Source organism: Brachypodium distachyon, chromosome 3 (assembly GCF_000005505.3).
Source record: "Brachypodium distachyon strain Bd21 chromosome 3, Brachypodium_distachyon_v3.0, whole genome shotgun sequence".
Taxonomy (NCBI): Eukaryota; Viridiplantae; Streptophyta; class Magnoliopsida; order Poales; family Poaceae; genus Brachypodium; species Brachypodium distachyon.
In genome coordinates this window covers 3,617,110-3,632,710 of record NC_016133.3, presented here as the reverse complement: position 1 = coordinate 3,632,710, position 15,601 = coordinate 3,617,110, and the positions used below count along the sequence as shown (strand labels likewise).

The 15,601-nt window shown below is 43.7% G+C and overlaps 1 long non-coding RNA gene across 1 annotated transcript; it reads right to left on the bottom strand.

Moving 5' to 3' along the window:
* Positions 1–1,954: 1,954 nt before the first annotated feature.
* LOC112271946 lies at positions 1,955–2,421 on the bottom strand. Its single transcript, XR_002965506.1, has 2 exons — positions 2,327–2,421; positions 1,955–2,205 (listed from the first exon to the last, which is right to left on the bottom strand). It is a non-coding gene; the product is annotated as an uncharacterized LOC112271946 (long non-coding RNA).
* Positions 2,422–15,601: the final 13,180 nt, after the last annotated feature.

The following is a 15,601-nucleotide window of genomic DNA, read 5'->3' as shown; positions in this document are numbered from 1 at the left end:
GTATAGTAGTCTGTAAACATGCACTATTTATTAAGACTTGGCTCACGTCTCATTTCTCACAGGGAGCCAGTGCTGCAGCCGGTTGTTAATTAGCAGCCTGTTTCTCTTCCTTGTACTCTTATTTTCCCTCTAACTCAGTAAACATGTAATATTTAAACTTTTACAGTGTGTTACTTATTTTGTGCTTTGGTAGAGAGATAGAGAGCACGCTGAATACTACTGGAGTATCAAGTTGGAAGTTGGAACTTCTCAGAAAAAAGTTGGAAGTTGGAAAGGGCTAGCTGTTCTAAACTTCAACCTCTGCCCCATCACTTGTAGAAACATTTATCCGAGAGTTCTAGAATACGACCTTTAAGATTTTGCACATTTTCGAACAAATAATCTTTACCATTAATTTTGTTGAATACTACTACTCCCTCTGTTCCTAATTAATTGGCGCCGAATGTTTTGCAAAGAAACCACTGTAAATTTCAGAAATAAATCTGCAGTCCACGTTATATCAGAACTTTTTCGAAAAAAACCCTGTTATTTTTTGAAATCAACGTGCAGTCCATGTTTAATTGAAGATGTAAAAACAAAAAAAATTGAAGATGTGGACTGCAGGTTTATTTCAGAAATTTATAGGGTGTCTTTGCAAAACATCCGGCGCCAATTAATTAGGAACGGAGAGGCTACTTTTTTCTTATATTTACCGTCCGCTTGGTCGTCAGTCGTCACACTGTTAGTACGCATCCGGCACGATGTACGCATCCAAGGTGCACTATTTGTCTGCACTATCCGGCTTTAAGGTTCAAAATTTTGTTTTGGAGAAAGTTTTGGTACCCATCCGAAATTCAAAATTTTCAGTCCGGTTTTGGCACTTCAAATTTTATCTTTTCATCGATGGCTAAGATTAATTCTGGTCTTGCGGCAAGGTATGCGCCATACTGGATGATGGTTGTTCAGTACTCTACCTCTTTTCATTCTTGCTCTTAAGTTTGTTTGTTTTTTATCAAAAAAATGATTTTAATGAGAGGCTAAAAGTCTGTCTCAATTAATTAAGAGGGAGTTGAAATAAGGGTGAACACAGTCAAAAGAAAGCAAACCACTGTCAAGACGGCCAAAACGTAAGACTAGATAATACCCGGGGATAAGGTCCGAGGAATTTGGCAAGTGCCAAATTTTATTCTCCTGATAATTATGGGCGGTGTGGTTGCCACGTTTCAAAAGATTCTGTCAGCTCATTCCAAATTTCCCATGTCACAGCGAGGCAAACACCTTCCTTTGAAGGCCGACACTAGTGGTGTTGTGGAGCCATGATTCTTTGACGGAGGATATGTAGATCCAAGAGTTTGAGAGTAAAGAGGATGTGGATCCAAGAGTATACGTGCATAGTTTGGGAGTATGATTGTTGCTATTAACTTTAGCTTTCATTTTTTAAACGACGGCTGTTTTTGCTCGAGCTTTTTTTAATTGTCGCGCTTTTACATCGGAACCGGCGGATCTAGTGGCTCCGGCCACTGTAGCCTAGTCATCTGTTTTTTTTTCTGCACCTTCCGACGGGAACTGTATGAATCAAGCATAATTTAAATTACAAAACTATCACTCATCAAATTTTCGCTGAAATCATCAGAACATGTGCTCATTAATCTTGAACTTTTATTAAAAATGAGGACATATATAACATAAGTTACCCAATTTTTGGGAATTTTATAGCAGAAACCCGGGTCTGTCTATTTATAATGTTGTGGACCACTTATTTATCATTTTTTTTAATCAAAGTTGAGACATCCTTTATTGGATGGAGGGAGTAGATCAATACTTGTTAAGTTATGTGCAACCAAATTTTTTAGCGGAAAAGATCTTTCTGTCCTCACCTTTAATGTGCAACCAACTCTGGCGTTCAATACATAACTTATACAGAGATTACGCAACTCTCTGCTTTGTCAGAACAATAGCAAAAATCAGGTCGATCAACCATCACACAATATTGTTTGCTTTATTGCTTATATTCCATTTGAACAAACGCCGAAATTTAAGATTTCTAGCCGTCCCTGGCTTCAATCGGGCTTCCATTGACACAATGGTTTGTACATATGCATCTTAAGTAATTGCAGTACCTGTCTCTGAAATGCTCCCCAATGCAGGCATTCTTGCACTTGGATCCGAAACATTCGACGTCCTGGTAATACTTGCTGGGCCTTTCGCATGGTGTCTCCTCTTTACCTGCTCATCAATTTATCAACCAACCCTCTTAATTATCATCTTAAGAATTGCAAACAATTAGCCAGTTAGATAGGTTAGTTGTCGGGTTAATTAACATATGCGTAGTAGTAGTATTATGTACCAAAACCAAAGGTGAGGAGAAGGAAGAAGCAGAAGGCAGTCCCCGCGAGCTTGGCCCCCATGCTTGCGAGTGAAGGCGGACGTACTGGATTTTGTTGGGTACACGAGAGTTACGAGGAGATCTAGGTTTCTATTTATAGTGCTTGGGGTCAGATGTGATTATCCTTTTTTTGGCATCTCTAATCATGCACATAAATTTCGTTAATGCCTCAGAGATCAAGATAAGCACGCCCATTAACTTTACGTGTAAATTAGGTACAATTTATTGGTATTCTAGAAAAAAAAGGTACACTTTATTGATTACTAAATTTGTGTTTTCAATTAAACGAGGGCCCACATGGAGAGAGATAGGCAGAACGCGCGCTGAATGCCACTAGATATCAACTTGGAAGTTGGAACCTCTCTCAAAAGAAGATGAAAGTTGGAAAGGGTTGTTCTACCACCGGGCTATCACCTGATGGCCTGGCTAAAACCCGCACGCGGCCACTCTCATAGATCTTTGCACAAAAAATCAGTCTTAAACCATGGTATTCACGCCTTCGGTAGCAATAAAATACGGTACATCTTATTTTTTTCGTTAAATCATGCAATAATCCTTTTCTTTATTCTACCAGTTTAAAAGTGATTTAAACTGTAGGTTTAATCGGGTCATAACTACAACAACCAATACCGATTAGTAATATTGTGGAGTCATTGGGCAGTTACCAATGACTTAATGGCCACGGTATGGTTGTAGCCTTGTAGGGTTCATTTTAAGCTTCTTGACATGACAAAAGAAAATTTGTCGATGGATTTGGGGATATATCTCGAGTAAATTCGTGGAAGAACTAGATGAACCCTAGCTAGCTTAAGCTAAAGTAACTAGACGCTAGAATATATCTCAATTTCTCATCTCTTTCATCGACTGCTGCGGGTTAATTATATACCCCGTGAGCTCGTAGTTAACTGAATACTGAAACAGTTTGAGTAAATACTGTTTACTTTCCGGCAAGCCATATGGACCGTCGATCATCATTTATGTGTTCCGCTTCCATCTTAACCACTCTTTTAACTGATGAAACGTTCTCTTCAGCCTTTGACTTTCACATCTTCAGAGTTCAGAAATCCCCAAACCTGACACCGCCTCTATCCTTCCTCCACACAGATCCCTTCGTTGTCATTGCTGGCCAGCTCTTCCTCTTATGGCAATCTAAGAAGAACGAAATTCATGTGGAACACTAATCATACGAAACATTAAGAAGGCGGTCGATCGAGTAGCGGAGGGCCGCCCATGTTAACATGTCCGTCCGTAATGATCCAACCATAGTTGTCGATTTCATTTAACATCACATACTTTTAAGGATCACAAATTAATCTAGACATTTGTTTGTTGTTCCGTACCAACAAACAACAGATGCACCACCGATCTGCCCGATACAAGCTAGGCCAAATTTGGCCAACACAAATTTGCTATACTAATCTTAAATCTAAGCTGACTACTGCTACGGGTTGGATTCATCTTACTAGAGCTTCCAAATCCATTACCCTCGGGAATGAATGTTTCATCCCCTTCTTGAATTACGTATTAATCTGGACTAGGATAGGGCGAGCATCGATCAAAGGACGACGTAGGGAGTGGTGACACGTTACTTGCCGCTGTCGTTGGCTGAGACCAGAGCACCGAAGGCCGGCTCGTCTCCAATGCGCACAATCATCTTGATTTCCACCTGGAACGTGGTTTTCTCCCGGGCTATATGATTCTTTTCTGGTGTGAGTCTAGCTATCTGCAGTAATAAACATTGGGGAAGAAAACAATGAATCAGTAAGGTAAAACACATTATTATGTTGAGACGTCATATGCATTTTTAAGTCACTCATATAGCACATTTTGTTACTTTAGTTACTTTCATATTTCTAATCACATATATTTAATTGAATCACTAAGGACGGGTAATTGGACTGGTTGGAGGAGATGCTAGAGTTTAGAGTTAGAGCAGATGCACGCTGCAGTGGTGATGGCCGCGATCTAGACGCTGGTGTAGTTGGCGACCCAATGCAGAGCAACATAATTCATCGGCCCGGCATCGAACACGATCCCCTGGTCCATGGCCGAGTTGGCGTTGACGTGTCCTGAGCCCATGGCCGGCAGGGCGTTGCCAGCGTCCGTGATTGGCCGAAATGTGTTGTCTATATTGGACGCCGTGGTCATCATGGCGGACTTGACCATCGTCGGTCTCCACGTAGGATGCGCCGCGCGCAGCAAAGCGGCGACGCCGTTGACGTGCGGGCACGCCATAGACGTCCCCGACATGATGTTGAACTGAACGATGATGTCCGTGCCGTTACCGTCTACGTGTGCCAACGAGCCGGGCGGCCACATCGCCGGGATCTTGTCCCTTGACGCGAGCCACGAGAAAAGTAAGCTGCGACCACCCGGGTGTCGATGATGGTTTGCTGAAACTGGATAGTCGCCGTGGGATGCGCATTGGAGCCGATATAGCTCAGCAGCCCCACCGCGTCTCATGAGAGGATAAGGATGGCTGAAAATTAAAATCAAGCCTTGATACGTGGTCTTCGTCGTAGATCATGATGAAGATGGCAGTGACGAAATCGGCCTCGTCAGAGGTCATCATTTGCTTCTTGATATTGATCAGAGTCTTCCCAATGTTATTGCGGAAAACAAGAATGACGTTTTTGGTATAGTTGATGGCAGCGTCGATGAGTTTCAGGTTGATGTAATAGCATTATTGTATACCAACGGTATGTCCGCAACCCAGGTATTGATTTCCTGCCTTTCTCCTCGGCCATTTGGTTCTTATTTGGTATACGTCTAGAATCCTATCTGCAAGAATGAACATCGGGGAAGAAAGCAATAAATCTTATGTTCAGACGTCATAAGTATTTTTAATGCACTCATATATAATATTTTGTTATCTTAGTTACTTGTCACATATCTAATCGCATATATTTAATTGAATCTCAATACATGCATGTCTCGTAAACAGGGATGAATCCAATATCCGATATGGGGGCCATTGCCCCCAACTCAATTTTAAATATCTGTTATATATGGGGGCCATTGCCCCCCCCCCCCCCACCTCACCTCAATTTTAAAATATATGTTATATATGAGGGCCAGTCAAATACTAAATATACAACTCAATCATGTTAGATCATTTCTTTTCCCGTGGTGGTACATGTTCTATTTCTTGGTGTGGTACACCTTTAGTTATGGTACACTTCATGGGTTGACGGAGCACCCTAATTATATTTGTAGAAGACCATTAAATGCATGACAAGTGTCATCATCCTAAACATTATATTACAAATATTTATTTTTTAGAATACTTCATCACATCGGACTCTAAATATTTTTTACTAATATTTCTTACTTCTCCACGAAGATATTGGAATAGACTTTCATCGTACGCTGAGGTGTTTGATTACCCCAAAAACTGTAGTAGACTTATCCATTCGTCCATTGTTCTTTGATGTGCACAAATTCCATTTTGTCTATCATTATGTTCATTGTTGTGGTTCATTATGTTTGTTACATCACTGTACTCTGTGCGACTTTATCTCATCCTCTGCCACCCTAGGACCAGTGGTGGAGGCAGCGGATACCAGCAGGGCCTCCCCCCTAGGATTCAAAAATTATGCTTAGGTCCCTGCAATTAGTGTACTATAGACTGTTTTTTTTACGCTTTGGCTGTTCCTAATAACAGTTTTTTCTGGTTTGAACCTCATATACTCTCTCCGTCCCATATTAAATACCGAAATATTACATGTATTTAGACGTATTTTAGTATATATTTAGACAAATTTGAGTCACTTTATGGGACGGAGGGAGTGATTTTTTTCTGCCTCCGCCCTGCCAAGGACCATCTATAGCTAGCTTAGCTTGGGGTTTGCAGTAGTTTTGCTAAACATTTTTTTAGCTACCTTCTCCCTCCCTCTCTCTCTGCGATGGACATTTTTTATCTGGGTTCTGTGTCCCAAAGATATTGGACATCTTCCCAAACTGTTTGTTCGCCCTCTCTGTCTCCGGTGTCTTTTGGCCCAACCGCACGCCGAACCTGTCTGCCCCATGCAGCAGTAATGTTCCAAACACTTAGTACGGTGGTGATTTTGCGTGTCCTTTTTTAAGATGCCGGTGGCTGGCATGGCATTGGGTCAAGTAACGGGTTCATGCACTGAAATGAATAGATGAAAATCCGCTTGGGGTCAGGTACCTTCTGGGTAACCATGGCGCTGAAGAAAACAAAGCAAGGAGGAAGAGGAATTGTATGTATCTATGGCACGAAGGAGACATTTTTTGTTGAGTACAATACAGGCGGATCGTATACAACTGGAATCCTGTTTTTCACAACATTCTCAAAACTGTCTCTAATTTTTTTTCTCAAAACTAAAAACCATATACCTGACCATTCTCGAAACCATACAGTATTTTGGACGAGATTATCACACAAGGAACCATGCACTGAACCATTCTACAAAACACACAACAATCTCAAAACCCAATCGTGTGATCTCGCACACTGTTTTCATTCAGTTTCGGCAGTAAACCAAACTTCTGTTCTGCAGTGCAGCCCGTACTTTGCTCTGTTCGAACTTCAGAAACTTGGTTGCCTGTGTATCACGGCAGGTAGCCTGCCGGGGCAGCAATCTTACCCATTGATTATGCACAACCATCTTTTTTTAAGAAAATGTTTTTAGAAAAAGGACATTTCCAGCCTCAGCTTTATGTGCAACAACAATCTTTGGTGTAAAAAATGTGCAAAGTCCCAGGCTTATTTTTGTGCAGTTCTTGATTATGTTGTGTCTGAGAAACATCAAACATTAGGTGCCAACCATCCCGTGCATTATTTTCTGCATTCCATTTTCACAAAGGCACAATCTGAAAATTTCAGCTGAAGCATACATATCATACATTAGATCGACAAATGCGGGTAGTCTAGTCGTCCCTAGCTTCAGTCAGGCTTTCATCATGACACCGATTGGTATAAATGCATCTAGATTCGTTCAGGCCGAGATCGTGACACCGGTTAGTATGAATGCATCCAGGCTGCATTATGTGCTTGCAGTATCCGTCTCTGTAGCCCTCGCCGATGCAGGCAGCTTCGCACTTGTCCTTAATGCTCTCGACGCCTTCCAAGGTCTTGCTGGGAGCTTCGCATGGCTTCTCCTCCTTACCTGCTCAACCAACTCAACTAGTAATTAAAATGCTTTTCTGCATAAGATTTTATTTTTGGATGACAAGGGGCTCACCAAAACCAAAGGTCAGGAGGAGGAGGAAGAAGAAGGCAGCCGTTGCAAACTTGGCCCCCATGCCTGGATCAAGTTTGACTGAATTTAGTGATGTAGACTGAAAGCTCTGGCCTCTGGCTGTCTATTTATAATTCTTGGGGTTACATGCAAACATCATATTTTTAGGCACATAATAACGCACATAAATACCATTAATGTTTAATGCTTGGAAATGAAGATACACATATCCATTAATTTCACCCGTAATTGGCCGGCGATTTCCCCCTTTTCGAATTTATTTTTACCCGCAATCCATGTATACGTGGGTCCCCGCATGGCAAAGAGAGAGAACTAATACGGAGTAGCAAGAAAATCGAGAAATATAGCAGAAGATGAGTTATTCTACCACCGCGCAGTCAGATGTACAATATTATCTGTCTAAGATGAGTTGATGTTTAATGTTATCCAGTTCCACTGCCATATCCTATAGTTACTGCACAATGAAGTTTCAACATGTGGTTGTATAATCTTTTTGGATTGGTCTACCACTTGCTTTGGTCAACATGTACGAGTTCTTGAAGGCAGCGAACTCATGTGAAGGTGTTGTCAGAAAGCTTCTTTTCTGGTGTAAGTTTAGTTATCTGCAAAAATGAACATCGGGAAAGAAAAGGTACGATACATTATTATGTTCGGAAGTCATACATATTATTAATGCACTCATATAGCACATGTTGTTACTTTAATTACTTATGTTCGGAAGTCATACATATTATTAATGCACTCATATAGCACATGTTGTTACTTTAATTACTCGTCGCATTTCTAATCACATACATTTAACTGCATCTCAATACATGCATGTCTCATAAAAGGGATTAATCCAATATGTCCCTCTAAACACCGAATGTTGTTCAGAGCCAGGCGAAAAAAAAGAAGAAAATATTGTTTAATGCCCTTATTTATGAAGGGGTAAGGTGTGATATGAACCGTTCTTATGTTTTTCGTAAGAGAAAGGCGGTGTATTGAATTAGAGGTGTTGACTATAATATGTCTGAAAAACATAGTCACAAACTGAAAATTTCAACCGAAACATATATACGATCGAATCGACAAATGGACAAACCGATAGTCGAAGCATCAGAACATCAGCAGACGAGGAAACGGCAGCGTTAATCGGACCAAACCTCTGTCCAGTTTCTAGAAGGGTCAATCTGTATCACCAAACCCAGCCACAGTGGCACACTGCAATCTGTCCCTCTCACTCTCTCAGTGGCCACAAATAAGGGTAAGTGGGCGGATTTGGGACCCGAGTGAATTAGCTTTTGTGTACTCAACAGAATCCATTCACTCCAGTTCAGACAGGCATTCTTTGCGTGAACTGAACACCAGTTAGGTCTGACAGTCACACTCCTATATACGTCCAACATTAATAATCGCCTCTCTTTTCTGTTTCTTAGACTAGTTTAATATATGTGCATTGCTGCAGTTGTATTTCGATTGTATGTTTCATGTTTCATACGTGCCACTGAAAGTTTTGCCGATTTTTAAGATGGTAAATGCCACATAAAGAAAGGAAAAAACATCGATGGTAGACGGACCGCCGCCACCAACTGAAATCTTGAAATCTTTATAGAACTGAAAGACACATGTAAAATTTAATTTTTGTATCATATACTTAGATCGATATGAGGGTACTTCCCTACGGTTTGCTTATCTTTTTCATTTGATTTTCTTGTTGTTCCTCTACTGCTGCACAAGTCTAGAGATTGTCTCTGAACTACAAAACCAGAGCGAGAGCCAGAGCGAGGAACCAGTATTTTCGGTATAAGCAACATGTAGAGACTTGAGAGACGAAAAATATACTGTTCTATTTTAATTTTCTTGTAAGCATTCTTTGTAATTCTGCATTTTCTCTTTCTTAGTAGTGACATAACGTGCACGCTAAAGAGTCGTAAGATGTGGAGGGAAGTACAATTATTTAGATTCATCATATAGCATGCTGTGGTGGTGTCATCTGGGATCATGACATCTCTCCCCAATAACACTACGCCGAAGAAGCTCATCAATGCCGTCGCTGCTGCTGGCCGTCGTCGCCGCCATCGCCGGAGTGGTTGGGATCGTGGCAGCAGTAGCAGCCATCGCCTTTAATGAGGATGCAGCGGCCATGGTAGAAGCCGTATTGCTTGCAGCAGCGCATGCACTTGCCGGACTTGTAACACACGCCGGTGCACGGCTGCCATCTGATGTTGCACACCAGATCATCGCCCGCAACCTGATCCGGCACCTTCTCAAGTACTGCACAGATTTCACACGCATTAATTTGTGAAGCGAAATCCATCTAGGATTGATTAATTCGACTTACATACATAATGTGGTGATGAGAAGGATGGCCAGGAAGAATGGGGCAAGCTTCTTCTTGTTGCCCATCTCGAGTTTAGAAGTTAGAAGCTTCTAACTAATTCTTTGATGTGTGAGTGATTAGTAGGGGTTTTGGAGGCTTAGACTTCAGTGGTGTTTATATACACCTGGGAGTGGGTGGAGGAGGGTATACGCGCGTATTGGGCAAAGGAAAACCGTATGTAGGCTACTCAACAATCTGGTCCCGTTGATTGCTGAGACCAATTGAGAAGAAGCGTTCAGAAATTATTCAGGTTTAGGATGCTAAAGATTGGTCATTGAACTAATGAACTTGTTCAGGCAGGCTTCAGACTGTTCAGAGCCTCAACGTCCAGGATTCAACTCGAGAGGGGCAAGGGGCGAAGCCCAAAAAGAAGAAAAACTGAAGGCCGAGCAGCGCAAAATAGGCCCAAGGGATGGTTGTCTAGTCGCTGGGTCTGTTTAGAGTTGTTATTTTTGTTTTCTTGTAATAAGATTGCAGCGAGTAGTAAAACTCATTGATTGTATCGATTGATATCTATACCAATATATTAAATTGGAGTTGGTGGTGATGGTACGGTCACCGCCGTACGTCCATCCCTCAACAATCGATGCATCCCTGCATGGAAAAAACGGAGAGAAAGTCAAAGGCCCGCACAGCTTCGTCTGTGGAGCAAGCCAACCGTCCCCACCGAGCCCTTGCGGATCCTATCCTATCCTATCCTATCCTGGATCGACTCTGTCTCTCTCCCCCAGCGCTCCTCTCTCACACGCCTCTCTCTGCCGCAGTCCCTCTTTCCTGGCCATGGCCTTCATCCCCTTCTCGGTGCCCACCTCGCTAGAATTAACACTTATGGCACCGCACACCCGCTGCCCACCCCTCTCGACTTTCCCGTCCTGCGTACCCACGAGAAACAAGGAAGAGAGAGAAATCGCTCGCGACGATGCCATCGACAGTGGCGGTGGCATGGGCAGGGAAGTCCCCAGCGGCCTTCGTGGCTCCGGCGGCCAAGATCTCGTCGGAGTTGTACCTGATGGAGTACGACCACCCATGCCCAATCCCATTTCTATCCCCCTGTTTTTGCAAGATAAATATTTAAATTTATCTGCTATGGCGTTTTGGGTGCGGGCGTGCCAATATACTATAGTATACAAATTGAATTGATATAAACAAATGGGAATAGAAAAACTTGTATTTTGTCGATTCTTGACAATTTAAAAATTTCCTTTTCACATGTATTTTCTGAAGTGCGGCTTGGATAATCATCTGACTTTGACGATTGCAAGGATTCTTGATTCCTGAAATCTTGAAAGAATTTCAGTTAATTACATCTGCGGTATATATAATCGCAGAACACCTCCGATTAAGCTACACCAAAGTGTCAATGGTCATTTTTATAAAATCTTGAGCTCAGATCATCGCAAGGTTATGCAGCCAAACAAATAACACAAACACAAGGGACACATGTTTTAACGTGGAAACCCTAAATCGGGAAAAAACCACGGTGGCCCGGAGGCCAAATCCACTATATGATTGTTTACATACAAATGTGTGTTACAATGATTTTGTCTCATGTATAGCCGTATGAGAATTAATATCAGATGACATTTAAATCATGAAACCCAGCCTTGTCGGTCGGATATGAGAATCTAAACCTCTGGTCTCATCTGCGCTCTTAGCGACCGTGACCATCACGATATCAATGAAGATATTCGGTTGTACCAGACTAGCAACAAATCTCTTGACTTCTCTTTGGAGTTCATCTTGATCTAACAATATGACAATGCACAACTAATCTTTTCTTGCTTCGTCTATTCAACATTCAGCATGTGAAGGGTGATGGTGGCCACGGAAGGCACACAAGACTAAACAATGATGCTTCAAACAATGAATTAATCTCTATTTTCTGGTTCTTGTGATCAGCCTATGAAGCAGGGCTTCTTGCAGTAATCTCTTATGTGTATGTATGCCATCCATCGGCCACAATGTACACATGTTTCATAGAGCACCTGTGACCTTGGAGCTTTGCCCTTTCCAACCGACGATCCTTGGGAACGAAATAAAGATCTTCATGTGGAGACACGAGATGCCTAGCAGTTGTTGCCTCTTCTTCACAAATGAAGAGTGACCGTCCGCACGACACATGATGAGCCGCGGACATCACAAAGATTGTAGAAATATATGACAACGGTGTGGTCCATCAGTGGCGACGACACGGCGCCGGGTAGAGCCACGGATGCCATAGTATCTCTTTCTTTCTTTTTATTAACCATCTGTGACGACGAAACGGCGCCGGGTAGAGCCGCGGACCTCACAAATTTGTAAATGGCAATGGTGGTCCATCCGTGGCGACGACGCGGCGCCGGGCAGAGCCACGGATGCCATCGTATATTTTTCTTTTTTTTTATTAACTGTCCGCGACGACGATACGGCGCCGGGTAAAGCCGGGGACCTCACAAATTCATAGACGGCAATGGTGGTCCATCCGTGTCTGCGACACAGCACCAGGCAGAGCCACGGATGCCACAAAACATCTTTTTCTTTTTTTTTAGCCGCCCGTGACGACGACACGGCGTTGGGTAGAGCCGCGAACATCACAAATTTTGTAGAAGCACACGAGTACGATCGTCCATCCGTGGCAGCGACACGGCGCCGGGTAGAGCCACGGATGCCATAAAACTATCTCTTATCTCTTGTTGAAGATGCGAGATCGACCGTTAGGCCGTCCCGACGATCTGCTCTTGAAACGAAGGCACCGCTGGAAATTGAAGAGCATGATCTCCTTGCTGGCGCTGTACAGGAGCCTTGTATGACATCTTCTAACTCTTCTTCGTAATCAAGTATACTGAAGACTACTCGATGACACAACTGCAACACTCTGCATCGATCAGCTTGATAATCCCTTTGGCGGCCAACCTGCACCTTCCGGCTGATCTTCTCTCAAGGATCTTCCTTCTGCTGCAATCCCTGCAAGAGCAGTCGCCTGAAGCGATCTTGTCTTGAATATCCTCCTCCGAGTCATCTTCCGGAGGTGGCCGCCTGGCTTCTTCCTCCTCTATCTTCTGATCCTCTTCTTCATCTTGACGTAGTGCTGCTCCTCCGATTGCCTGCCTCTCTCCAGCTATCTTCCTCCCGCTGCTCTCTTCTCATACTGCCCTCATCTCTGCATCTGCATCTGGATCGAGGAAAAAAAACAATAGAAACAAAAGTATACGTATACCCATGCATGGTGGAGGAGAAGACGGCATCCTCGTTGATGCATATGCAAGACCCAAGACCAGCAGCACGTCAAGGACTTCTTTTGCTTCTGCGTGTACTTCGTGTTGTGTTCTGCTCTGAGAGCTATCCTTTTCTCTTCGTGCGCAGCTTGCCGCCGCCGCCGCCTTGGGCACGCGCTGTGATTAGCCAGCTGCGATGCGTGTTGGCTCTTCGTGTAGGGCGCCGCGGTGCTCCTCCGCCCCGCTCCCCCCAAAAGAGAGCAGCCGACCCGAGCCCTCCTTATACCTGGTCTCGCCGCTCTGGTTGTTAGCTAACAAACTCCCGTCCTAAAAGATCGATCGGGACTCCTGCCGTTTAGCATACGAACTGCCGGTATGCTTATCCATCTAACTCTTCAAAACGCTTGACTTATCCGCCCAGCATTGATGGACTATGGGGTGTGGATATGGTTCAAAACTTACGTGCTGTTAAACCGGCCTGGCTAGCTGATCGATCAATTTCTCCAAGCATGCAATGGGTCCCACCTTCAGTCTATTTGCTTGAAAGTAGTAGCAGGCGCATGATACCCAAGTCATGCAAATCCTCCTCACTAATACATGAACCAGTGTATGATTGATTTTGAGGAGCTTGTTTCTTTGGTGCACAACTACACATGCGTGTCTTCACCAGGACAACCAAAAATAATATAAGTGAAGGCTTGTATTCATGTACAAACTAGTAGCATTTTGAACATGTTGTTTGCAAACTATCATTCTTTATATAATTTCTGTCTTTGTTTCTACCATTTTTGCTAAAAAAATGTGACAAAAATCCATCGAACACCCCCATCTCTCTGCCCTTGCCTCAATCTCTCTGACCGTGGGATGCCAAGTGGACGCGGCTAGAGAACAAGGAAAGCGGGCTAAAGGAGTTGACTAGCTGGGCTCAAAGGATCTCGCCAGCGGGGGAAGGATGGGGTGGATGGACCGTCAGGCGGATGGAGGAGCGTGGCGCCGCTGGAGGTCAATGGCGAGGTGGAGCTAGCGGCTGGCGGCGCGGGGTGGCTGAAGGGGAGCGGCACCGGCTTGGAGCAGGGAGCAGAGGCAAGGGGCAGTTTGGATCCAGAGGAGAGAGGGGGGCGCGCAACAAGAGAGATAGCAAGGGGAGAGAGTGTGCCAGGGAGTCGGCTAGGGGAGAGGGCGCACATCTGGAGCTTGGGAGGGAGGAGGGAATCGATGGAGAGCATAGAGAATGGGGGCGACGGGGAGAAGAGATGGAGAGATCGGGAGCAAGAGAAAAGGTGAAGGGGATGGCTTCAGCTTGATCAAATTAACAAGCTTCTGAGTAATCTAACTTTTTTGATTTTTTGAGCGGGTATGTGTAGTCTAAGTTGATATATTTGTAATCCAGTTAATATTTGAAGCCTTCTTGTAGTATTTATTTTTAGTCACACATGTCAAAGCCTACAATATATTACTACGTTCGGTCCATTACTTACTTGGTGGCCCAAACACTCATTGGATTACCTTTTCTATCCGCAACTACATTTGCCACTAAAAAACTTGCGTGAACGCGAGCACAAACTTTCATATCTCGAAGAAGAAATCACCGTAATGAAAAATTTCACACGAGTTTGTCGATCCGTATCAACGCACGGGCATTTTACTAGTAATGTTGTACTCCCTCCGTTCCTAAATACTTGTAGTATACGGAGGGAGTACAATATTGAGATCAACATAAACTAGAAAAAAAAACAATGGGTCGAACACAGTAGAGGGAATACAGTTATTTAGATTCGTTGCGTAACATATCTCCCCATTACAACTCCACCAAAAAGAAGCCATCCCGTGCCGTCCGCGTGCTCATCAATGCTGCAGCTGCTGGCCGGATTTGGGCTCGTGGCAGCAGTAGCAGCCATCGCCCTTGGTGAAGATGCAGCGGCCATGGTAGTAGCCGAATTTCTTGCAGCAGCGCATGCACTCGCCGGACTTGAAGCACACGCCGGTGCACGGCTGCCACGGGATGTCGCACTTCAGATCGTCTCCGGCAACCTCCGGCACCATCTCCACTGCACAAAGATAGATATCCAACACATTCATACACAATTCTACATACATGATATACATGATTCCAACATAAATTTGAAGGGTTGAGCGTTAAATTTACTTACATGTGGTGATGAGAAGGATGGCCAGGAAGAATGGGGCGAGCATCTTCTTGCCCATCTCGAGCCAATGCTCTGGTAGCTTCAGACAGGAAAAGCTATTTTGCCGCAATGATCCCCTCTGTGGGGAATGATCTATTTATATCAGTCTTGGAGAACAATACGCAGGCGTACAATCGACTGATTGCTAGTACAAATCCCGACAGCTTCAATCTGTAAATTGCTGCCGGATATGCTGTAGTGTCTAACTGTCTACATAACATCTTGCCAATTTGCCATACAATCCGATATCCTGATAACTATCAAATCAA